The sequence below is a fragment of the Pseudophryne corroboree genome, unplaced genomic scaffold, assembly GCF_028390025.1.
Source record: "Pseudophryne corroboree isolate aPseCor3 unplaced genomic scaffold, aPseCor3.hap2 scaffold_2490, whole genome shotgun sequence".
NCBI classification, from domain to species: domain Eukaryota; kingdom Metazoa; phylum Chordata; class Amphibia; order Anura; family Myobatrachidae; genus Pseudophryne; species Pseudophryne corroboree.
The window spans coordinates 23,671-47,000 of record NW_026969147.1 but is presented as its reverse complement, the minus strand read 5'-3'; the positions used below and the strand labels follow the sequence as shown (position 1 = coordinate 47,000).

At 46.6% G+C, this 23,330-nt stretch overlaps 19 non-coding genes and 2 pseudogenes across 19 annotated transcripts; 13 read left to right on the top strand and 8 right to left on the bottom strand.

Annotated features, from left to right (window-relative positions):
• Positions 1–1,102: 1,102 nt before the first annotated feature.
• Positions 1,103–1,176, top strand: TRNAN-AUU (transfer RNA asparagine (anticodon AUU)). Its single transcript has one exon. It is a non-coding gene; the product is annotated as a tRNA-Asn (tRNA).
• A 5,374-nt stretch (positions 1,177–6,550) lies between these two features.
• LOC135011681 (U5 spliceosomal RNA) lies at positions 6,551–6,666 on the bottom strand. The gene has a single exon (XR_010210733.1). It is a non-coding gene; the product is annotated as a U5 spliceosomal RNA (small nuclear RNA).
• A 275-nt stretch (positions 6,667–6,941) lies between these two features.
• On the bottom strand, positions 6,942–7,057 carry LOC135011680 (U5 spliceosomal RNA). The gene has a single exon (XR_010210732.1). It is a non-coding gene; the product is annotated as a U5 spliceosomal RNA (small nuclear RNA).
• Positions 7,058–7,335: 278 nt separating this feature from the next.
• LOC135011678 (U5 spliceosomal RNA) lies at positions 7,336–7,451 on the bottom strand. Its single transcript, XR_010210730.1, has one exon. It is a non-coding gene; the product is annotated as a U5 spliceosomal RNA (small nuclear RNA).
• A 286-nt stretch (positions 7,452–7,737) lies between these two features.
• LOC135011676 (U5 spliceosomal RNA) lies at positions 7,738–7,853 on the bottom strand. Its single transcript, XR_010210728.1, has one exon. It is a non-coding gene; the product is annotated as a U5 spliceosomal RNA (small nuclear RNA).
• A 270-nt stretch (positions 7,854–8,123) lies between these two features.
• On the bottom strand, positions 8,124–8,239 carry LOC135011679 (U5 spliceosomal RNA). The gene has a single exon (XR_010210731.1). It is a non-coding gene; the product is annotated as a U5 spliceosomal RNA (small nuclear RNA).
• A 144-nt stretch (positions 8,240–8,383) lies between these two features.
• LOC135011665 (U1 spliceosomal RNA) lies at positions 8,384–8,546 on the top strand. Its single transcript, XR_010210721.1, has one exon. It is a non-coding gene; the product is annotated as a U1 spliceosomal RNA (small nuclear RNA).
• Positions 8,547–9,217: 671 nt separating this feature from the next.
• Positions 9,218–9,381, top strand: LOC135011654 (U1 spliceosomal RNA). Its single transcript, XR_010210715.1, has one exon. It is a non-coding gene; the product is annotated as a U1 spliceosomal RNA (small nuclear RNA).
• Positions 9,382–9,533: 152 nt separating this feature from the next.
• Positions 9,534–9,697, top strand: LOC135011675 (U1 spliceosomal RNA). Its single transcript, XR_010210727.1, has one exon. It is a non-coding gene; the product is annotated as a U1 spliceosomal RNA (small nuclear RNA).
• Positions 9,698–12,121: 2,424 nt separating this feature from the next.
• On the top strand, positions 12,122–12,285 carry LOC135011638 (U1 spliceosomal RNA). Its single transcript, XR_010210699.1, has one exon. It is a non-coding gene; the product is annotated as a U1 spliceosomal RNA (small nuclear RNA).
• Positions 12,286–12,437: 152 nt separating this feature from the next.
• Positions 12,438–12,573, top strand: LOC135011673 (U1 spliceosomal RNA; annotated as a pseudogene).
• Positions 12,574–13,271: 698 nt separating this feature from the next.
• Positions 13,272–13,435, top strand: LOC135011648 (U1 spliceosomal RNA). The gene has a single exon (XR_010210709.1). It is a non-coding gene; the product is annotated as a U1 spliceosomal RNA (small nuclear RNA).
• Positions 13,436–13,587: 152 nt separating this feature from the next.
• LOC135011664 (U1 spliceosomal RNA) lies at positions 13,588–13,750 on the top strand. Its single transcript, XR_010210720.1, has one exon. It is a non-coding gene; the product is annotated as a U1 spliceosomal RNA (small nuclear RNA).
• A 674-nt stretch (positions 13,751–14,424) lies between these two features.
• LOC135011645 (U1 spliceosomal RNA) lies at positions 14,425–14,588 on the top strand. Its single transcript, XR_010210706.1, has one exon. It is a non-coding gene; the product is annotated as a U1 spliceosomal RNA (small nuclear RNA).
• A 142-nt stretch (positions 14,589–14,730) lies between these two features.
• Positions 14,731–14,893, top strand: LOC135011653 (U1 spliceosomal RNA). The gene has a single exon (XR_010210714.1). It is a non-coding gene; the product is annotated as a U1 spliceosomal RNA (small nuclear RNA).
• A 674-nt stretch (positions 14,894–15,567) lies between these two features.
• Positions 15,568–15,731, top strand: LOC135011632 (U1 spliceosomal RNA). The gene has a single exon (XR_010210693.1). It is a non-coding gene; the product is annotated as a U1 spliceosomal RNA (small nuclear RNA).
• A 152-nt stretch (positions 15,732–15,883) lies between these two features.
• On the top strand, positions 15,884–16,046 carry LOC135011657 (U1 spliceosomal RNA). The gene has a single exon (XR_010210718.1). It is a non-coding gene; the product is annotated as a U1 spliceosomal RNA (small nuclear RNA).
• Positions 16,047–16,874: 828 nt separating this feature from the next.
• LOC135011663 (U1 spliceosomal RNA) lies at positions 16,875–17,037 on the bottom strand. The gene has a single exon (XR_010210719.1). It is a non-coding gene; the product is annotated as a U1 spliceosomal RNA (small nuclear RNA).
• Positions 17,038–17,505: 468 nt separating this feature from the next.
• LOC135011650 (U1 spliceosomal RNA) lies at positions 17,506–17,668 on the top strand. The gene has a single exon (XR_010210711.1). It is a non-coding gene; the product is annotated as a U1 spliceosomal RNA (small nuclear RNA).
• Positions 17,669–18,523: 855 nt separating this feature from the next.
• Positions 18,524–18,659, bottom strand: LOC135011671 (U1 spliceosomal RNA; annotated as a pseudogene).
• Positions 18,660–18,811: 152 nt separating this feature from the next.
• On the bottom strand, positions 18,812–18,975 carry LOC135011633 (U1 spliceosomal RNA). Its single transcript, XR_010210694.1, has one exon. It is a non-coding gene; the product is annotated as a U1 spliceosomal RNA (small nuclear RNA).
• Positions 18,976–23,330: the final 4,355 nt, after the last annotated feature.

The following is a 23,330-nucleotide window of genomic DNA, read 5'->3' as shown; positions in this document are numbered from 1 at the left end:
TTTTGCATTCCTGGGGGAAGGCCTGCCGCAGATGGATTTGCATATGGTGATGTCATCCAAGCAGTGGGTCAAAGTTGGTTCAAACACCTTTGCAAAGTTCTATAAGTTTGATACCCTGGCTGAGGAGGACCTCCTGTTTGCTCAATCGGTGCTGCAGAGTCATCCGCACTCTCCTGCCCGTTTGGGAGCTTTGGTATAATCCCCATGGTCCTTACGGAGTCCCCAGCATCCTCTAGGACGTAAGAGAAAATAAGATTTTAAACCTACCGGTAAATCTTTTTCTCGTAGTCCGTAGAGGATGCTGGGTGCCCGTCCCAAGTGCGGTCTACTTCTGCAAGACTTGTATATAGTTATTGCTTACATAAGGGTTATATGTTAGTTTTCATCGGTCTTGGACTGATGCTATGTTGTTTTCATACTGTTAACTGGGTAGTATATCACAAGTTATACGGTGTGATTGGTGTGGCTGGTATGAATCTTGACCTTGGATTAACAAAAATCCTTTCCTCGTACTGTCCGTCTCCTCTGGGCACAGTTTCTCTAACTGAGGTATGGAGGAGGGGCATAGAGGGAGGAGCCAGTGCACACCCAGATCTAAAGTCTTTCTTAAAGTGCCCATGTCTGCTGCGGAGCCCGTCTATCCCCCATGGTCCTTACGGAGTCCCCATCATCCTCTACGGACTACGAGAAAAAAAAATTTCCGGTAGGTTTAAAATGTTATTTTTTTCTCTGCAACCCACTGCTAAATTGTGCTTCCTAGCTGTTTTTTATAAAATCACTTAATTAAATCTAACTCTGATTACGTCAGAGAAGGCCAGGTACCCTACACCATAAGAGGGGGTTTGAAATTTTGACTTGTCTACTTAAAGATCACCAAAATCTGATGACAAGGTCAATTACATCCCTGGGTGGGATTGAACCACCAACCTTTTGGTTAATAGCCCATGTAAGTGCAAGAAATCCTGAAGCACTCACTCATCATGGGAAAGTACCAATGTGTTTCTTACAAAAATTCTCCAGATTATTGACTTTTTAAAGTTTTTCTAGGAAACGTTCTAGATGAATGATTATTAGCCTTTGTCAGTATTGACTTTTGCAAGGTGTCTCTGTGGCGCAATCGGTTAGCATGTTTGGCTATTAACCAAAAGGTTGGTGGTTCAATCCCACCCAGGGATGTAATTGACCTTGTAATCAGATTTTGGTGATCTTTAAGTAGACAAGTCAAAATTTCAAACCCCCTGTTATGGTGTAGGGTACCTGGCCTTCTCTGATGTAATCAGAGTTAGATTTGATTAAGTGATTTTATAAAAAAACAGTTAGGAAGCACAATTTAGCAGTGGGTTGCAGAGAAAAAAAAATATGCTGGCAGAAAAGTCCAATTGAGTGATTAAACAGCTCTTCATTTTCTGATTTTATGTTTATGCTAACAAATTTGCTCTCTGAAAAGTGTCCACAAAGCCAAGTCTCTGATTAACACCTTTGTAGGAATGGTTTTTCACCTATTACTGAAATAAACTTGCTTCATTGGAAAGGCATCAAAGATGCATCCTCATTTCAATGTCTACTGAAATAATACAGGTTGACACCAGGAAACGTCACTGCATCCTTGCTGCTTCCTCATGGGGAAGTCTGTTTAATGTGAAAACAAGGTGATATCTAATCAGCACACAGGTAAGGAATTAAGAAAATCTTTCTTTATGGGTGAAGATGTTTCTCACAAATTGTTGTCCCAATGCATCATTGAAATTCAAGATGGAAGATGATTTTCATATATCACTTGTACATTTTGCATTGCTCTTCTGGTGACAATGTAGTTTGTTTTTGTCAATTACCATTTCAGTAATAGGGTAAAGAAAATTAAGTGGATTTTTTAAAGAAAACAATGCTGTCAATATACTATTAAAACAAATTAAAATGATAAAAGTTATTGTACTTTAAGTAAAAATAAAAGAGCCAAAATATCAATCCCAGTTTTTGATTACTTTAATTATAAAAAAAAAATGCACATAGCAGAGGATAGTTTCGATCAATCAACCTCTGGGTTATGGGCCCAGCATGCTTCCATTGCACTACTCTGCTGCTCATGGAAGTGTAAGAGATCCTGAAGACTAAATTGATTAAAGGCCTAAAAGTACTGGACTATAAGGAAAGACTTACTAGGCTGAATATTTATACACTAGAAAAGAGGTGCCTAAGAGGAGATATTATTAATATCTTCAAATATGTAAAGATACATAACAAAGAGTTATCAGAGGAATTATTTATTAAAAGAACACGTGGTCACTCGCTGCGACTGGAGGAAAGTTCAGAACGCAATGGAGGAAAGGTTTCTTCACTGTTAGGGCAATCAGGATGTGGAATTCCCTGCCAGGGAAGGTGGTAATGGCGGACTCTGTAATTGGATTTAAAAAAGGAATGGATACATTTCTGAATGAAAAAGCTATCCAAGGTTATAATACTTAAAATATAAACATGGTTAATCCGGGGGTAACATGAGTTATAGTAGCTAACTAGTCATAAAACATTATTCAGCAAGTATGTAGAATCATCACAACTTAAAACAGGTTGAACACGATGGGCAATTTGCCTCTATTCAACCTCAAAAACTATGTTACTATGTTATTGTAGTATACAGAACACCACAATGCAATGAGCAGTGATAGTGAGCACTGATGAGGATACTAGAACTGACACTGAGCAGCAAGATGCAGCACTGGACTATTAGTAATGTACTGTAGTATGCTGAGCACCACAATGCAGCACAAGACAATGAGCAGTGATACTGAGCACTGATGAGGATACTACTGAGAACTGACACTGAGCAGGAGAGACACACTACTAGTATTACTGAGCAGCAATAAGTAACCACTGATACTGAGCACTGATATTGAGATTTCCACTGAGAGAACATAGCCACGTCCTCTCCGCTCTCTCTTCAATGCACGAGTAAAAATGGCAGCAACGCGCAGCTCTTTATATGGAATCCGAATCTCGCGAGAATCCGACAGCGGGATGATGACATTTTCCCTTGTTCAGGTTTTCCGAGTCAGGCGGGAACAACCGAGCCTGCCTCGGACCAGTGTAAACCACGTGGAGTTCGTGGGGAATTCGGTTCTCGGAGAACCGAACCCGCTCCTCTCTACCTTATACCCATCAATTTTTTTATTTTCAATCTAAACCCCTGCAGTTTTCTGTAAGCATCTGCTTCGCTATGATGATCAACAAGTCACAAGGGCAAACACTCAGGGTTTGAGGCGTAGATCTTAGGACCAACTGCTACAAGCATGGCAGAGGTGTCACTATCACTGGTGACACCCAGAGAGGTGGCGAGGGAGATTGTAATGCAGTGCGCGCAGATAAGCAGCGCAATGGTAAAAAGGAGGCATGGTTTCATAGGTAGGGGCGTGGCCTGGTGGCGTGAATCTACATTTTGTTGCTCCGGGTGTCCCGGGGGTTGGGGGCTGCACCCGGGGACTAGTGTGTGAGCGGTGCTGGCTCCTGCACAGTGACAGGGCATGGCCACCCAGCATGACGCCTCCCTTCTTGACCATGCTGTAATTGCAGTCGCACTGCAGTTCAGCGTGATCATAAAAAATGGTGTAGCCTCCTGCTGGTGCAGACTGTATGTGCGCGCAGGAAGCCGCCACCATTTTTGTGATCACAGCGGCTGAATGTGATGTCATACAGCCGCTGTGACCACGCCCCCTGTGTCTCCTCCGTTGCAGACCCCATTTTGAAGCCTTGCCCCCGCACCGCTCCATCCCTGACTTGGAAATGGAGTGTTGCTGACCCACCTCTCCCCCCCTTCCCCGCCCCGATTGACAGGCAGAGGCGATCACATTCTCTGCGGGGTGCCGCAGAAAATGCAGGCACATGCGTATGCTCTTAGCAATTTTTGCAGTTGGATCGCTTATTGTGATTGCAATCCAACCTGAATCAGGCCCTATTACCTATCACAATGCGCTGCGGGCAGTACAAAATTGGGTTAATATAGGAGAAAACCCCCCAGACCTGTGCTCCTTAACTGTACCTGGTGGCTAGTGGAGCGGCTGCCCAGTAATCAGTGTCCACCGCAGTGCGCACACGGCCCACCCCCTACGGCCTCGCTCCCCTTCATCAGCGGCCTCGTGATCCGGAAGGGTGGTGTGTGTGTGACTGACCTTAGGATGAAACCGGAGCCTCCGCTGCAGTGACCCAGCAACCAGGGCACGGGAGTATACAGCGCCGCTGGGAGTGATGAAGCTGCAGTAAAGATGTCTATTAGACCTAGCCTGCTGCAGCCCTTGTAGATTCTCATAAAACAAGTTCTTCTTTTCTTGTCAAAATTAATAGCTAAGAATAGGCTGCCTGAGGCAGGCCCCTGTTAATTGGCCTGCTACTGAAGGCACCAACTACAAACTGAGCTCCCTGTTCATGGAAGCGGGGTTATAGAGGAGAATGCACTGAGCTTCTTGGGAACAGTCAAAAGCTTTGAGCCGGTTGGTGCCTCAGATCAAGATCCTACTCTACACCCCAATGTGAATCCTTGTGGAGTCCAGTGTACCCCACAGAAGAAATTAATGTGTCACACCCATTGGCAGCAACCTTAGAATAGCTGCTGACGGGCACAATTGAGAAAGGAAGGGGGGGGGGACATTTGAATCCAGCACATAGATGCAATTCAAATATGTAATTTGTACCTTCCTATTTTAAAATATAATGGATGAACCTCACCCTGTGAGAACAATCTTCATGATCAAGAGATCTAATATGTAAAATAAGTATGAGTTGGGATAGGGCTGGGGAGGGTGGCAGCTCGGGCAGCCCCTCCCCCGTCAAGTTAAGGAGATTCAACTGAGGAAGCACAAGGGAACTCTCGTCTGGGGACAACAACTGCAGGGAGACCACATCTTTTCAGATGAACATGGGAGGGCGGAAGGCTGCCTAATACTGAAGCACCATCAAATATCAAACCATATCCAACAACTAGTACAAGCATTCCTGGGGGAAGGTCTGCAGCAGACGGATTTGCATACGGTGATGTCATCCAAGCAGTGGGCCAAAGTTGGCTGGAACCCTCATCTGCATATAAAAAGAGAAAAGGGGCATGCAGGGCATGGCGGCCTTTTGCAGTGCTTGGATGACCCCTAGTTCGCATTAAACACCCCCACCCTCCTTTGGTGTGGGGCTCATGTTGGCCATGCCCCATCCCCTGAAGCATTCATGCTGATTTCTTGCAGTAGCTGGGCACTGTAACAGCTCCAGAGCTGCTCTGTAAGGCAAGTAAAAGGGTGTGGGCCCTGCAGCACCACCTGTAGTTCGCATTGTGCGTTGGAAGGCACAAAGTAAGCAGACGGGAGGAGAAGTCAGGATAGTACACAAGGGCATCCTTTTCTCTTAGTCCGTAGAGGATGCTGGGGTCACATTAAGAACCATGGGGTATAGACGGGATCCGCAATAGACATGGGCACTTTAAGACTTTCAAAGGGTGTGAACTGGCTCCTCCCTCTATGCCCCTCCTCCAGACTCCAGTTATAGGAACTGTGCCCAGGGAGACGGACATTTCGAGGAAAGGATTTATTGTTAAACTAAGGTGAGCATCTTACCAGCTCACACCTTAAGCATGCCGCAGAACGTGGCATTCAACAGAACACAAGCCAACGGCATGAACAATTGCAGCAAAAAGCTGACCAGAACCGTAACACAACATGTGTATAACCACAAGTAATAACTGCAGACACAGTATGGACTGGGACGGGTGCCCAGCATCCTCTATGTACTAAGAGAAAAGGATTTACCGGTAGGTATTAAAATCCTATTTTCTCATACGACCTAGAGGATGCTGGGGTCACATTAAGAACCATGGGGTTATACCAAAGCTCTTGAACGGGTGGGAGAGTGCGTACGACTCTGCAGCACCGAATGACCTAACTTGAGGTTATCATCAGCCAAGGTATCAAACTTGTAAAACTTAGCAAAAGTGTTTACTAAATAGCTGCTCGGCAAAGTTGCAATGCTGAGACTCCCCGACCAGCTGCCCAGGATAAACCCACCTTTCTAGTAGAATGGGTCTTCACCTAATTCAGTAACGGCAATCCTGCCGTGGAATGAGCATGCTGAATCTTACCACAGATCCAGCGCATAATGGTCTGCATGGAAGCAGGACACCCAATCCTGTTGGGAGCATACAGGACAAACAGAGCCTCTGTTTTCCTAATCTGAACCGTTCTGGTGACATAAATTTTCAAAGTTCTGACCACAGCCAGAGACTTTGACTCAACGAAGGTGTCAGTGGCCAAAGGCACCATGTGGAAAGATGAACCACATTCGGCAGAAATTGTTGACGTGTCCTCAATTCTGCTCTATCTTCATGAAAGATCAAATAAAGGCTCTTGTGATACTGCATGGTTTGTACTGTTTTCCATGTGCTCCCAGATCTTTCAAGCAAGTAGCATGGTCAAGAAAGTTCTGTTTGAAAAGAAACAAACATTTACTGTCATTGTTATGCAAATAAACTTACATTAAAGCTAACAAGAAAGCACACTCGTTCTGTCTTTAAACTGATAAAAGAAACCCCAATAATATGGGGCATGCAAAAATTGAGATAAAACTCAGTTTTGCTCCTCTCCACGGAAATCTTTAATAAAAGGCGAAATATTTGTTAGTTCTGAAGAGAAACCAGAGCATGACCAAGATTCCACCTGTCGCCTGAGTGCCATGCCAGCAGTTCTCATTCAGCTCAAAGTGAGCACCCAATTTGAATGAAAGAAAGCAGATTTCTCACCAGGCTTCCCCTTGCTATAAACATGGTTTGTACTCTTTTCCATGTGCTCCCAGATCTTTCAAACAATTAATGTGGTCAAGAAAGTTCTGTTTGAAAAGAAACAAACATTTACTGTCATTTCTATGCAAATGAGCTTACATTAAAGCACACTCGTTCTATCTTTAAACCAATAAAATAAAACCCCAATAAGATGGGGCATGCAAAAATTGAGATAAAACTCAGTTTTGCTCCTCTCCACGGAAATCTTTAGTAAAAGGCGAAAGATTTGTTCGTTCTGAAGAGAAACCACAGCATGACCAAGATTCTACCTGTCGCCTGAGTGCCATGCCAGCAGTCCTCATTCAGCTCAAAGTGAGCACCCAATTTGAAAGAAAGAAAGAAAGCAGATTTCTCACCAGGCTTCCCCTTGCTATAAACATGGTTTGTACTCTTTTCCATGTGCTCCCAGATCTTTCAAGCAATTAGTATAGTCAAAAAAGTTCTGTTTGAAAAGAAACAAACATTTACTGTCATTTCTACGCAAATGAGCTTACATTAAAGCACACTCGTTCTATCTTTAAACTGATAAAAGAAACCCCAATAAGACGGGGCATGCAAAAATTGAGATAAAACTCAGTTTTGCTCCTCTCCACGGAAATCTTTAGTAAAAGGCGAAAGATTTGTTCGTTCTGAAGAGAAACCAGAGCATGACCAAGATTCCACCTGTCGCCTGAGTGCCATGCCAGCAGTCCTCATTCAGCTCAAAGTGAGCACCCAATTTGAAAGAAAGAAAGCAGATTTCTCACCAGGCTTCCCCTTGCTATAAGCATGGTTTGTACTCTTTTCCATGTGCTCCCAGATCTTTCAAGCAATTAGTATGGTCAAGAAAGTTCTGCTTGAAAAGAAACAGACATTTATTGTCATTGTTATGCAAATAAACTTACATTAAAGCTAACAAGAAAGCACACTCGTTCTGTCTTTAATCCGATAAAAGAAACCCCAATAATATGGGGCATGCAAAAATTGAGATAAAACTCAGTTTTGCTCCTCTCCACGGAAATCTTTAGTAAAAGGCGAAAGATTTGTTCGTTCTGAAGAGAAACCAGAGCATGACCAAGATTCCACCTGTCGCCTGAGTGCCGTGCCAGCAGTCCTCATTCAGATCAAAGTGAACGCCCAATTTGAAAGAAAGCAGATTTCTCACCTGTCTTCTCCTTGCTATAAGCATGGTTTGTACTGTATTCCATGTGCTCCCAGATCTTTCAAGCAAGTAGCATGGTCAAGAAAGTTCTGTTTGAAAAGAAACAAACATTTACTGTCATTTCTATGCAAATGAGCTTACATTAAAGCACACTCATTCTATCTTTAAACCGATAAAAGAAACCCCAAAAAGATGGGGCATGCAAAAATTGAGATAAAACTCGGTTTTGCTCCTCTCCACAGAAATCTTTAGTAAAAGGCGAAAGATTTGTTCGTTCTGAAGAGAAACCAGAGCATGACCAAGATTTTTATCTGAAAATATGTGTTCTCCCTGCAGTTGTTGTCCCCAGATGAGAGTTCCCTTGTGCTGCCTCAGTTGAATCTCCTTTACTTGACAGGGGGATGCTCGAGCAGCGACCCTCCCCAGCTCTAGCCCAACTCCTACTTACCTGCCAGGTGAGATACTATGATCATGAAGGTGCTTCTCCCAGGGCAAGGCTCACCCATTGCACTCTGGGTGTGCTGCTTCTGCGATTTCCCCAAATGTGGGAAACTTGACTGCATAATTTGTGTTTCCCCTGGTCGGCTCTCGTATAATTCAGATCTTTTTGTCTCAGGTCTCTCTCCAGCCTAGTTTGCTGTCTGTTTCCACTTCTCTTTTCTTAAGCCGCTCCATTCTATGGCCTTGCGCACTATCTTTACTTCTCCCGTCTGCTTACTTTGTGCCTTCCAATGCACAATGCAAACTACAGGTAGTGCTGCAGGGCCCACACCCTTTTACTTGCCGTACAGAGCAGCTCTGGAGCTGTTACAGTGCCCAGCTACTGCAAGAAATCAGCTTGAATGCTTCAGGGGCTGGGGCATAGCCAACATGAGCCCCACACCAAAGGAGGGTGGAGGTGTTTAATGCGAACTAGGGGTCATCCAAGCGCCGCAAAAGGCCGCCATGCCCTGCACGCCCCTTTTCTCTTTTCATATGCAGACGAGGGTTGAAGCCAACTTTGACCCACTGCTTGGATGACATCACCATATGCAAATCCATCTGCTGCAGGCCTTCCCCCCGGAATGCTTGCACTAGTTGTGGCATTTGGTTTGTTGTTTGGGGGTGCTTCAGTATTAGGCAGCCTTCTGCCCTCCCATGTTCATCTGAAAATATGTGTTCTCCCTGCAGTTGTTGTCCCCAGATGAGAGTTCCCTTATGCTGCCTCAGTTGAATCTCCTTTACTTGACAGAGATGTGCCTGAGCAGCGGCCCTACCCAGCCCTATCCCAAATCATACTTATTTTGCATAGGAGATACCATGGTCATGAAGATTGTTCTCCCAGGGTGAGGTTCATTCATTGCATTCTGGGTATGCTGACCCCTGTGATTTCCCCAAATGTGGGAAACTCGACTGCATTATTTGTGGTAGTGGGGGACTGTGTTTGTGCTTTCCTCTGGTCAGCTCTGGTAAAAGTCAGATTTCTTTGTCTCAGATCTTCCTCTAGCCTTGTTCTTTTTTTGAGAGTTTCCTTGTGCTGCCTCAGTTGGATCTCCTTCACTTGACAGGGGGGTGCCCGAGCAGCGACCCTCCCCAGCTCAAGCACAACTCCTACTTACCTGCCAAGTGAGATACTATGATCAGGAAGGTGCTTCTACCAGGGCAAGGCTCACCCATTGCACTCTGGGTGTGCTGCTCCTACGATTTCCCCAAATGTGGGACACTTGACTGCATAATTTGTGTTTCCTCTGGTCGGCTACTCGTATAATTCAGATTTCTTTGTCTCAGGTCTCTCTCCAGCCTAGTTTGCTGTCTGTTTCCACTTCTCTTTTCTTGAGCCCCTGCCTTATATGCCCTTGTGCACTCTCCTGACTTCTCCTGTCTGCTTACTTTGTGCCTTCCAACGCACAATGCAAACTACAGGTAGTGCTGCAGGGCCAACACCCTTTTACTTGCCTTACAGAGCAGCTCTGGAGCTGTTACAGTGCCCAGCTGCTGCAAGAAATCAGCTTGAATGCTTCAGGGGCTGGGGCATAGCCAACATGAGCAGCAAGATGCAGCACTGGACTATTAGTAATGTACTGTTGTATGCTGAGCACCACAATGCAGCACAAGACAATGAGCAGTGATACTGAGCACTGATGAGGATACTACTGAGAACTGACACTGAGCAGGAGAGACACACTACTAGTATTACTGAGCAGCAATAAGTAACCACTGATACTGGGCACTGATATTGAGATTTCCACTGAGAGAACATAGCCACGTCCTCTCCGCTCTCTCTTCAATGCACGAGTAAAAATGGCGGCAACGCGCAGCTCTTTATATGGAATCCGAATCTCGCGAGAATCCGACAGCGGGATGATGACATTTTCCCTTGTTCAGGTTTTCCGAGTCAGGCGGGAACAACCGAGCCTGCCTCGGACCAGTGTAAACCACGTGGAGTTCGTCGGGAATTCGGTTCTCAGAGAACCGAACCCGATCCTCTATATATACTATATTACAATGTTACTGTAGTATACAGAACACCACAATGCAATGAGCAGTGATAGTGAGCACTGATGAGGATACTAGAACTGACACTGAGCAGCAAGATGCAGCACTGGACTATTAGTAATGTACTGTAGTATGCTGAGCACCACAATGCAGCACAAGACAATGAGCAGTGATACTGAGCACTGATGAGGATACTACTGAGAACTGACACTGAGCAGGAGAGACACACTACTAGTATTACTGAGCAGCAATAAGTAACCACTGATACTGAGCACTGATATTGAGATTTCCACTGAGAGAACATAGCCACGTCCTCTCCGCTCTCTCTTCAATGCACGTGTAAAAATGGCAGCAACGCGCAGCTCTTTATATGGAATCCGAATCTCGCAAGAATCCGACAGCGGGATGATGACATTTTCCCTTGTTCAGGTTTTCCGAGTCAGGCGGGAACAACCGAGCCTGCCTCGGACCAGTGTAAACCACGTGGAGTTAGTGGGGAATTCGGTTCTCGGAGAACCGAACCCGCTCCTCTCTACCTTATACCCATCAATTTTTTTATTTTCAATCTAAGCCCCTGCAGTTTTCTGTAAGCATCTGCTTCGCTATGATGATCAACAAGTCACAAGGGCAAACACTCAGGGCTTGAGGCGTAGATCTTAGGACCAGCTGCTACAAGCATGGCAGAGGTGTCACTATCACTGGTGACACCCAGAGAGGTGGCGAGGGAGATTGTAATGCAGTGCGCGCAGATAAACAGCGCAATGGTAAAAAGGAGGCATGGTTTCATAGGTAGGGGCGTGGCCTGGTGGCCTGAATCTACATTTTGTTGCTCCGGGTGTCCCGGGGGTTGGGGGCTGCACCCGGGGACTAGTGTGTGAGCTGTGCTGGCTCCTGCACAGTGACAGAGCATGGCCACCCAGCATGACGCCTCCCTTCTTGACCATGCTGTAATTGCAGTCGCACTGCAGTTCAGCGTGATCATAAAAAATGGTGTAGGCTCCTGCTGGTGCAGGCTGTAGAGAAAAGCTGCTGTGACCACGCCCCCTGTGTCTCCTCCGTTGCAGACCCCATTTTGAAGCCTTGCCCCCGGACTAAGAGAAAAGTATGCCCTTGCGCACTATCCTGACTTCTCCTCCCGTCTGCTTAATTTGTGCCTTCCAACGCACAATGCGAACAACAGGTGGTGCTGCAGGGCCCACACCCTTTTACTTGCCTTACAGAACAGCTCTGGAGCTGTTACAGTGCCCAGCTGCTGCAAGAAATCAGCTTGAATGCTTCAGGGGATGGGGCATGGCCAACATGAGCCCCACACCAAAGGAGGGTGGGGGTGTTTAATGCGAACTAGGGGTCATCCAAGCACTGCAAAAGGCCGCCATGCCCTGCATGCCCCTTTTCTCTTTTCATATGCAGATGAGGGTTCCAGTCAACTTTGGCCCACTGCTTGGATAACATCACCGTATGCCAATCCGTCTGCTGCAGACCTTCCCCCAGGAGTGCTTGTACTAGTTGTTGCATATGGTTTGATATTTGATGGTGCTTCAGTATTAGGCAGCCTTCCGCCCTCCCATGTTCATCTGAAAAGATGTGGTCTCCCTGCAGTTGTTGTCCCCAGATGAGAGTTCCCTTGTGCTGCCTCAGTTGAATCTCCTTTACTTGACAGAGATGTGCCTGAGCAGCGGCCCTCACCAGCCCTATCCCAAATCATACTTATTTTGCATAGGAGATACCATGGTCATGAAGATTGTTCTCCCAGGGTGAGGTTCATTCATTGCAATCTGGGTATGCTGACCCCTGTGATTTTCCCAAATGTGGGAAACTCGACTGCATTATTTGTGGTAGTGGGGGACTGTGTTTGTGCTTTCCTCTGGTCAGCTCTGGTAAAAGTCAGATTTCATTGTCTCAGATCTTCCTCTAGCCTTGTTCTTCTTTCGAGAGTACCCTGGTGCTGCCTCAGTTGGATCTCCTTCACTTCACAGGGGGGAACCCGAGCAGCGACCCTCCCCAGCTCTATCCCAACTCCTACTTACCTACCAGGTGAGATACTATGATCATGAAGGTGCTTCTCCCAGGGCAAGGCTCAACCATTGCACTCTGGGTGTGCTGCTCCTGCGATTTCCCCAAATGTGGGAAACTTGACTGCATAATTTGTGTTTCCCCTCGTCGGCTCTCGTATAATTCAGATCTCTTTGTCTCAGGTCTCTCTCCAGCCTAGTTTGCTGTCTGTTTCCACTTCTCTTTTCTTGAGCCGCTCCCTTCTATGCCCTTGCGCACTATCCTGACTTCTCCCGTCTGCTTACTTCGTGCCTTCCAACGCACAATGCGAACTACAGGTAGTGCTGCAGGGCCCACACCCTTTTACTTGCCTTACAGAGTAGCTCTGGAGCAGTTACAGTGCCCAGCTGCTGCAAGAAATCAGCTTGAATGCTTCAGGGGCTGGGGCATGGCCAACATGAGCCCCACACCAAAGGAGGGTGGAGGTGTTTAATGCGAACTAGGGGTCATCCAAGCACCGCAAAAGGCCGCCATGCCCTGCACGCCCCTTTTCTCTTTTCATATGCAGATGAGGGTTGAAGCCAACTTTGACCCACTGCTTGGATGACATCACCGTATGCAAATCCGTCTTCTGCAGAACTTCCCCCAGGAATGCTTGCACTAGTTGTTGCATTTGGTTTGTTGTTTGGGGGTGCTTCAGTATTAGGCAGCCTTCTGCCCTCCCATGTTCATCTGAAAATATATGTTCTCCCTGCAGTTGTTGTCCCAAGATGAGAGTTCCCTTGTGCTGCCTCAGTTGAATCTCCTTTACTTGACAGAGATGTGCATGAGCAGCGGCCCTCCCCAGCCCTATTCCAAATCATACTTATTTTGCATAGGAGATACCATGGTCATGAAGATTTTTCTCCCAGGGTGAGGTTCATTCATTGCATTTTGGGTATGCTGACCCCTGTGATTTCCCCAAATGTGGGAAACTTGACTGCATTATTTGTGGTAGTGGGAGACTGTGTTTGTGCTTTCCTCTGGTCAGCTCTGGTAAAAGTCAGATTTCTTTGTCTCAGATTTTCCTTTAGCCTTGTTCTTCTTTCGAGAGTTCCCTTGTGCTGCCTCAGTTGGATCTCCTTCACTTTACAGGGGGGTACCCGAGCAGCGACCCTCCCCAGCTCTAGCCCAACTCCTACTTACCTGCCAGGTGAGATACTATGATCATGAAGGTGCTTCTCCCAGGGCAAGGCTCACCCATTGTACTCTGGGTGTGCTGCTCCTGCGATTTCCCCAAATGTGGGAAACTTGACTGCATAATTTGTGTTTCCCCTGGTCGGCTCTCGTATAATTCAGATCTCTTTGTCTCAGGTCTCTCTCCAGCCTAGTTTGCTGTCTGTTTCCACTTCTCTTTTCTTCAGCCGCTCCCTTCTATACCCTTGTGCACTATCCTGACTTCTCCTCCCGTCTGCTTACTTTGTGCCTTCCAATGCACAATGCAAACTACAGGTAGTGCTGCAGGGCCCACACCCTTTTACTTGCCTTACAGAGCAGCTCTGGAGCTGTTGCAGTGCCAAGCTGCTGCAAGAAATCTGCTTGAATGCTTCAGGGGCTGGGGCATAGCCAACATGAGCCCCACACCGAAGAAGGGTGGAGGTGTTTAATGCAAACTAGGGGTCAGACAAGCGCAGCAAAAGGCCACCATGCCCTGCACGCCCCTTTTCTGTTTTCATATGCAGACGAGGGCTGAAGCCAACTTTGACCCACTGCTTGGATGACATCACCATATGCAAATCCATCTGCGGCAGGCCTTCCCCCAGGAATGCTTGCACTAGTTGTTGCATTTGGTTTGTTGTTTGGGGGTGCTTCAGTATTAGGCAGCCGTCTGCCCTCCCATGTTCATCTGAAAATATGTGTTCTCCCTGCAGTTGTTGTCCCTAGATGAGAGTTCCCTTGTACTGCCTCAGTTGAATCTCCTTAACTTGACAGAGATGTGCCTGAGCAGCGGCCCTCCCCAGCTCTATCCCAAATCATACTTATTTTGCATAGGAGATACCATGGTCATGAAGATTATTCTCCCAGGGTGAGGTTCATTCATTGCATTCTGGGTATGCTGACCCCTGTGATTTCCCCAAATGTGGGAAACTCGACTGCTTTATTTGTGGTAGTGGGGGACTGTGTTTGTGTTTTCCTCTGGTCAGCTCTGGTAAAAGTCAGATTTCTTTGTTTCAGAGCCTTGTTCTTCTTTTGAGAGTTCCCTTGTGCTGCCTCAGTTGGATCTCCTTCACTTGACAGGGGGGTGCCCGAGCAGAGACCCTCCCCAGCTCTAGCCCAACTCCTACTTACCTGCCAGGTGAGATACTATGATCATGAAGGTGCTTCTCCCAGGGCAAGGCTCACCCATTGCACTCTGGGTGTGCTGCCCCTGCGATTTCCCCAAATGTGGGAAACTTGACTGCATAATTTGTGTTTCCCCTGGTCGGCTCTCGTATAATTCAGATCTCTTTGTCTCAGGTCTCTCTCCAGCCTAGTTTGCTGTCTGTTTCCACTTCTCTTTTCTTCAGCCGCTCCCTTCTATACCCTTGTGCACTATCCTGACTTCTCCTCCCGTCTGCTTACTTTGTGCCTTCCAATGCACAATGCAAACTACAGGTAGTGCTGCAGGGCCCACACCCTTTTACTTGCCTTACAGAGCAGCTCTGGAGCTGTTACAGTGCCCAGCTGCTGCAAGAAATCTGCTTGAATGCTTCAGGGGATGGGGCATGGCCAACATGAGCCCCACACCAAAGGAGGGTGGAGGTGTTTAATGCGAACTAGGGGTCATCCAAGCACCGCAAAAGGCCGCCATGCCCTGCACGCCCCTTTTCTCTTTTCATATGCAGATGAGGGTTGAAGCCAACTTTGACCCACTGCTTGGATGACATCACCGTATGCAAATCCGTCTTCTGCAGAACTTCCCCCAGGAATGCTTGCACTAGTTGTTGCATTTGGTTTGTTGTTTGGGGGTGCTTCAGTATTAGGCAGCCTTCTGCCCTCCCATGTTCATCTGAAAATATGTGTTCTCCCTGCAGTTGTTGTCCCCAGATGAGAGTTCCCTTGTGCTGCCTCAGTTGAATCTCCTTTACTTGACAGAGATGTGCATGAGCAGCGGCCCTCCCCAGCCCTATTCCAAATCATACTTATTTTGCATAGGAGATACCATGGTCATGAAGATTGTTCTCCCAGGGTGAGGTTCATTCATTGCATTTTGGGTATGCTGACCCCTGTGATTTCCCCAAATGTGGGAAACTCAACTGCATTATTTGTGGTAGTGGGGGACTGTGTTTGTGCTTTCCTCTGGTCAGCTCTGGTAAAAGTCAGATTTCTTTGTCTCAGATTTTCCTCTTGCCTTGTTCTTCTTTCGAGAGTTCCCTTGTGCTGCCTCAGTTGGATCTCCTTCACTTGACAGGGGGGTACCCGAGCAGCGACCCTCCCCAGCTCTAGCCCAACTCCTACTTACCTGCCAGGTGAGATACTATGATCATGAAGGTGCTTCTCCCAGGGCAAGGCTCACCCATTGCACTCTGGGTGTGCTGCTCCTGCGATTTCCCCAAATGTGGGAAACTTGACTGCATAATTTGTGTTTCCCCTGGTCGGCTCTCGTATAATTCAGATCTCTTTGTCTCAGGTCTCTCTCCAGCCTAGTTTGCTGTCTGTTTCCACTTCTCTTTTCTTCAGCCGCTCCCTTCTATACCCTTGTGCACTATCCTGACTTCTCCTCCCGTCTGCTTACTTTGTGCCTTCCAATGCACAATGCAAACTACAGGTAGTGCTGCAGGGCCCACACCCTTTTACTTGCCTTACAGAGCAGCTCTGGAGCTGTTAAAGTGCCCAGCTGCTGCAAGAAATCAGCTTGAATGCTTCAGGGGCTGGGGCATAGCCAACATGAGCCCCACACCGAAGGAGGGTGGAGGTGTTTAATGCAAACTAGGGGTCGGTCAAGCGCCGCAAAAGGCCACCATGCCCTGCACGCCCCTTTTCTGTTTTCATATGCAGACGAGGGTTGAAGCCAACTTTGACCCACTGCTTGGATGACATCACCATATGCAAATCCATCTGCGGCAGGCCTTCCCCCAGGAATGCTTGCACTAGTTGTTGCATTTGGTTTGTTGTTTGGGGGTGCTTCAGTATTAGTCAGCCTTCTGCTCCACCCTCCTTTGGTGTGGGGCTCATGTTGGCCATGTCCCATCCCCTGAAGCATTCAAGCAGATTTCTTGCAGCAGCTGGGCACTGTAACAGCTCCAGAGCTGCTCTGTAAGGCAAGTAAAAGGGTGTGGGCCCTGCAGCACTACCTGTAGTTTGCATTGTGCATTGGAAGGCACAAAGTAAGCAGACGGGAGGAGAAGTCAGGATAGTGCACAAGGGTATAGAAGGGAGCGGCTGAAGAAAAGAGAAGTGGAAACAGACAGCAAACTAGGCTGGAGAGAGATCTGAGACAAAGAGATCTGAATTATACGAGAGCCGACCAGGGGAAACACAAATTATGCAGTCAAGTTTCCCACATTTGGGGAAATCGCAGGGGCTGCACACCCAGAGTGCAATGGGTGAGCCTTGCCCTGGGAGAAGCACCTTCATGATCATAGTATCTCACCTGGCAGGTAAGTAGGAGTTGGGCTAGAGCTGGGGAGGGTCGCTGTTCGGGCACCCCCCTGTTAAGTGAAGGAGATCCAACTGAGGCAGCACAAGGGAACTCTCAAAAGAAGAACAAGGCTAGAGGAAGATCTGAAACAAAGAAATCTGACTTTTACCAGAGCTGACCAGAAGAAAACACAAACACAGTCCCCCACTACCACAAATAAAGCAGTCGAGTTTCCCACATTTGGGGAAATCACAGGGGTCAGCATACCCAAAATGCAATGAATGAACCTCACCTCGACTGCTTTATTTGTGGTAGTGGGGGACTGTGTTTGTGTTTTCTTCTGGTCAGCTCTGGTAAAAGTCAGATTTCTTTGTTTCAGATCTTCCTCTAGCCTTGTTCTTCTTTTGAGAGTTCCCTTGTGCTGCCTCAGTTGGATCTCCTTCACTTAACAGGGGGGTGCCCGAGCAGCGACCCTCCCCAGCTCTAGCCCAACTCATACTTACCTGCCAGGTGAGATACTATGATCATGAAGGTGCTTCTCCCAGGGCAAGGCTCACCCATTGCACTCTGGGTGTGCTGCCCCTGCGATTTCCCCAAATGTGGGAAACTTGACTGCATAATTTGTGTTTCCCCTGGTCGGCTATCGTATAATTCAGATCTCTTTGTCTCAGATCTCTCTCCAGCCTAGTTTGCTGTCTGTTTCCACTTCTCTTTTCTTCAGCCGCTCCCTTCTATACCCTTGTGCACTATCCTGACTTCTCCTCCCGTCTGCTTACTTTGTGCCTTCCAATGCACAATGCAAACTACAGGTAGTGCTGCAGGGCCCACACCCTTTTACTTGCCTTACAGAGCAGCTCTTGAGCTGTTACAGTGCCCAGCTGCTGCAAGAAATCTGCTTGAAAGCTTCAGGGGATGGGGCATGGCCAACATGAGCCCCACACCAAAGCAGGGTGCAGCAGAAGGCTGCCTAATACTGAAGCACCCCCAAACAACAAACCAAATGCAACAACTAGTGCAAGCATTCCTGGGGGAAGGCCTGCCGCAGATGGATTTGCATATGGTGATGTCATCCAAGCAGTGGGTCAAAGTTGGCTTCAACCCTCATCTGCATATGAAAACAGAAAAGGGGCGTGCAGGGCATGGTGGCCTTTTGCGGCGCTTGACTGACCCCTAGTTTGCATTAAACACCTCCACCCTCCTTCGGTGTGGGGCTGATGTTGGCTATGCCCCAGCCCCTGAAGCATTCAAGCTGATTTCTTGCAGCAGCTGGGCACTGTAACAGCTCCAGAGCTGCTCTGTAAGGCAAGTAAAAGGGTGTGGGCCCTGCAGCACTACCTGTAGTTTGCATTGTGCATTGGAAGGCACAAAGTAAGCAGACGGGAGGAGAAGTCAGGATAGTGCACAAGGGTATAGAAGGGAGCGGCTGAAGAAAAGAGAAGTGGAAACAGACAGCAAACTAGGCTGGAGAGAGACCTGAGACAAAGAGATCTGAATTATACGAGAGCCGACGAGGGGAAACACAAATTATGCAGTCAAGTTTCCCACATTTGGGGAAATCGCAGGAGCAGCACACCCAGAGTACAATGGGTGAGCCTTGCCCTGGGAGAAGCACCTTAATGATCATAGTATCTCACCTGGCAGGTAAGTAGGAGTTGGGCTAGAGCTGGGGAGGGTCGCTGCTCGGGTACCCCCCTGTAAAGTGAAGGAGATCCAACAAAGGCAGCACAAGGGAACTCTCGAAAGAAGAACAAGGCTAGAGGAAAATGTGAGACAAAGAAATCTGACTTTTACTAGAGCTGACCAGAGGAAAGCACAAACACAGTCCCCCACTACCACAAATAATGCAGTTGAGTTTCCCACATTTGGGGAAATCACAGGGGTCAGCATACCCAAAATGCAATGAATGAACCTCACCCTGGGAGAAAAATCTTCATGACCATGGTATCTCCTATGCAAAATAAGTATGATTTGGAATAGGGCTGGGGAGGGCCGCTGCTCATGCACATCTCTGTCAAGTAAAGGAGATTCAACTGAGGCAGCACAAGGGAACTCTCATCTGGGGACAACAACTGCAGGGAGAACATATATTTTCAGATGAACATGGGAGGGCAGAAAGCTGCCTAATACTGAAGCACCCCCAAACAACAAACCAAATGCAACAACTAGTGCAAGCATTCCTGGGGGAAGGCCTGCCGCAGATGGATTTGCATATGGTGATGTCATCCAAGCAGTGGGTCAAAGTTGTGACAATGCTAAATTCCTTTGTCGTATAAACAACCCTTTATGAAGCTAAGAACACTGTACGCTGTTTACTGAAGAAGTACCGTAATGGTACGCTAGTTGCGTAACGATCGCTCAGCCGTAGGCGAGACGCTCAAGCGTCACGTTCGCTCACGGCCCAGGGATCACAGGACACGTTATTGGTTATGTCTAGGGTAATGATTCGCTATGGCGTAGCTTACGCTCGAGACCACGAGGAGGTCACCAGCGATGCAGACGCTCACAACACTATACCTTTATGATAAAACCTTATACCAATGAAATACACTGAATACCTTAATGTGAGTACAGGGTGTAAGTGCAACCTTGTGTAACCTGACTAACTACAAAGCTGCTTGAGCGTCACCGACGCTCAAGTGAACACTTATCACTATAGAAAATGCACAGATACTGGTTTAGGTTCCAAAGCCTATTAACTGTATTATATCTAATATACTTGTAAAAAGGGGATAACAGTACAAATGATACACTACAATATAACAGAGACTTCCTAACCACAGAACTAAACAATAAATACAAAAAGACAATACTACACTGACCTAAATGCAATACAATACAATACTATCTAATACAATACAATACTAGCCTAGTCTAGGGGAGATATGAGAGAACAGAACAGAGAGAGAGAGAGAGAGAGAGAGAGAGAGAGATGAGATGAGAGAAATTGGCTCACAGAAAGACAATGATTACGGAGAGAAACTTACGCACAAAGGGTATGATCGCCTGCGCCTCGATATCCAGCTCCCGGCTATCAGCAGATAACCGTTGATGAGAGAGTCAGAGCTGGATGTGGTCGGCCTGCCTATTTATGCCCCACACATAATGCAATCTCCTGGTCCTACAATCCCATTGTCCATTGGCCGAAGGAATTCGGCCCTGTATCATAACAAAAGGTCATAGGGTGATTCATACAGGTGGGCTGTGACGATTTCCAACAGCTCAGGTGGGTGGGAAACTGGGTTTCCCGCCGCATACCTGAGTATGTGTAATTAATAGAAATGGACATAAACTTCTTATGTCCATAACTATTCGCACGAGCGATTAATACGCTCCAAACCAACACCGGAATATTGCTAATTAAATACTCTTCCGATGGGTACCAAACACTGCTGTGTGATTCCTGTTAGACCCTTTGTACGATATAAAGAGGGATTCCTCAGCTCTGGGACATTGTATTTTAACCAAACTTTCAGAATCTATCAAAGGGACCATGATCTATAAACTACATTAATTGTGAACATTTGTAACGAATGAGTCGCACGCTACGACTACATAAACTCTACCGTAAATACGCATACCGCGCCTGCGAGTGCACGTTATTGCGGGTATGCGAATCCACGGGAGAGCGCATGCACGCGCAGCGCGGACCAGTGTGCGGTGCAAATATGGCAACGTGCATTGAGACATTTTTCTGACTTTGACAGTCCACCCTTTGGCAGTCAATAATAACTGCCACAAAACATTTAAGGAGAAAAATGTAAGTCAGGGGTTAATTGATTTCCATGGTTGGGTAGGGGAGGAGAGAGGAGAAGGTGTGAAGAGGGTATGACCTAGTGAGAAAGCAGAAGCATGTGTGTATGAGTCCATGTTTGGAGGGTCATGTATCATCGTGCCGTACGTGTGGTAAATCAAGCTTCGAGGTATTGCGAAGTATACATTTGAATTCCTTCTTATCCTGTGGTACAGGTCTGTGGATGGGCTGTCAAACTTTACCGAGCTCATTTCGGCTGTGGTTGTAACAAAATGGGGATGCACATTTTAGTTGATGATACATGAATGGGGGAGGTATGTGGTTGCTGATATCTGTGCCTGTATTCCCTATCGTCTATGTGTGTCGTTACCTGAGGGTTGTAGAGATGAAGATAAAGAACACTTACGAAAAATGCAATGATATTCTATGTCAGGGAAATGTACATCTGTCGTCGAAGTTGTTTTCGGTATCTGTTGAGAGTCGTCTTCTTTGCGCTGTATTGCTCCTTAGGCATGAGCAAATAGCTTTGTCTGAGCCATCAGATTTACAAAAATGTTGGGCTAGCGTGAGTTTAAAGATACTAGGGAAACTGGGGATCTATGGCAAAGTTCATCAAGTGTCCATATTTAAAGTTGTCAAATCTTCTTCTTTGGTCAATCCGTTGTCTGTATACATCTCGTCTCGTCAGCTTCCTCGTCCAAGGGGGTCTTTGTATCTGGGAGAAAAGCAGAAAAACAGGTGAAAGAAACGGACCGCATAATCGCATTTTTCATCACATTCTGGTTTCTATCATTGGGTCATAAATCAAATCCAGGTTAATTACAGTTTCCTCACTCGTCAAGCTCATCACTTTTGTACTTTGTTTGCACCTCATTAAAGCCTGCCCGCATCTAAATATCAATCCAATCGATATAACGACACCCAAGATACATAGTAGAAACTTTCCAACATCCATTATGACTCCTTGAGCCCACTCTCCTAAACCGGAGAACCAATTTCGCGGGTTCAACCATGACACCCAACCAGTCAGCTCATTACCTACAGCAGCAAGGGTGAGATTGTGTTTTCGACGAAATTCCCACTTCAATTGGAGAATATCGTCCATCTTTTGGTCTATGACCTCTACCGGATCCTCGGTGCTATTTGTGATATACGTGCAACACTTTATGCCGTACTGTGTTGCCAATGTAACACAATATCCGCCTGTTACTGCTGTAAGATAATTAAGAACCATCCTATGCTGAACTAGTTCTGTTTTGTAAGCTTGAAGTTCTCTTCCAGTGTATCTAAACGTGTCATCATACATTTCAGTGATATTATCTAACAAATTGGCGAGTGCGGAAATGTATTTATAATTCATCACTCCTCGAGCGGTACGAGTGAAATCTAACGCTACCAGAACCTGAATCCCGGTGGATTCATGGATAAGATCAGAGGCCGGATGCTCTAGCCTTTCTGACAGTTGTCTTTTAACTCGGTGCTCGTAATGAGTGTGAGTATAAGGAGCTTGGGCACCACGGTGTATGTCCTTCATTTTGTCATGTGTAACAGTCATCACTTCAGGCAATACTTTTCCAATATAACACAATCCTTCAGAGTTTGGGGCAAGCCACTTGTACGCCTTTCTCCCGCATATGAAATATGCATCATCGGGGAGAACATATGGGACGGAGAAGGACATGACCATGTTACAAACCTTCCAGGTGAAATCTCCTGACCCTAATTCTTCCAACTGCTTAATGCACGTATCGGTTTGTACGATATGTGCACAGTATCCTGGTGATACCTCTCCAACTCTAGTAATCCTATTTCCTAAGGTATATCGATACCGGAAAGATTTTCCTCTACTGGCTATGTGGCGTACGAGCTCTGTATCTGTAGGCATTCTATCTGCTCTGTGTGAAAAGGTCATGGTAAGGTTGCTCCATGACACTTCCCAATTTCCCGGTTTTCTGGGATTGGAGATGTTAAAACATAAGAGGGACCTATCCACATGGTATTGGTGGAGCTTCAAACTAGGAGGGCTGGAGATATTAAACCTCCGGTCCACCGGTCTCCCACCACTTAGCTCAAGTACCTCCCCTAACGTTAAAGGAAATGGTACTAGCCCTGATTTGCTGTGACCCTGAGGTACTTGAGAGCATACCCAACAATCTGTTTGGTTTAACACGTTACCCACTAAGGAGTGATAGTCACTCAATGGATGCCGGTCTATATGGATATTAAAACTAGATTGGCATTTCTTTATGCATCCATCTTCAACCAGATTATCACAGAGCCTACAGATACAATTTTCTTCAGCTAACAATCCATCACAATTTCTTCTATCGGATCGTTTTCTGATACTCGCCTTTGCTTGTTGGTTTGGTTGATCTTGGAAAACTACGCCTCCATCATCATAATCGGAACCCATTCCAGAACCTCTTTCGACCTCTATGGTACTCTCGCCGGAACAGACTGCTCTGGTCAACATCATGGTTAACATCAAAATCCGGATCACAGTCTCTTGGGGCAAGTCCATCTTTGAGGAGGAAATAGAGAAGAATGAGGAGGGGGAAAAAGAAATTTT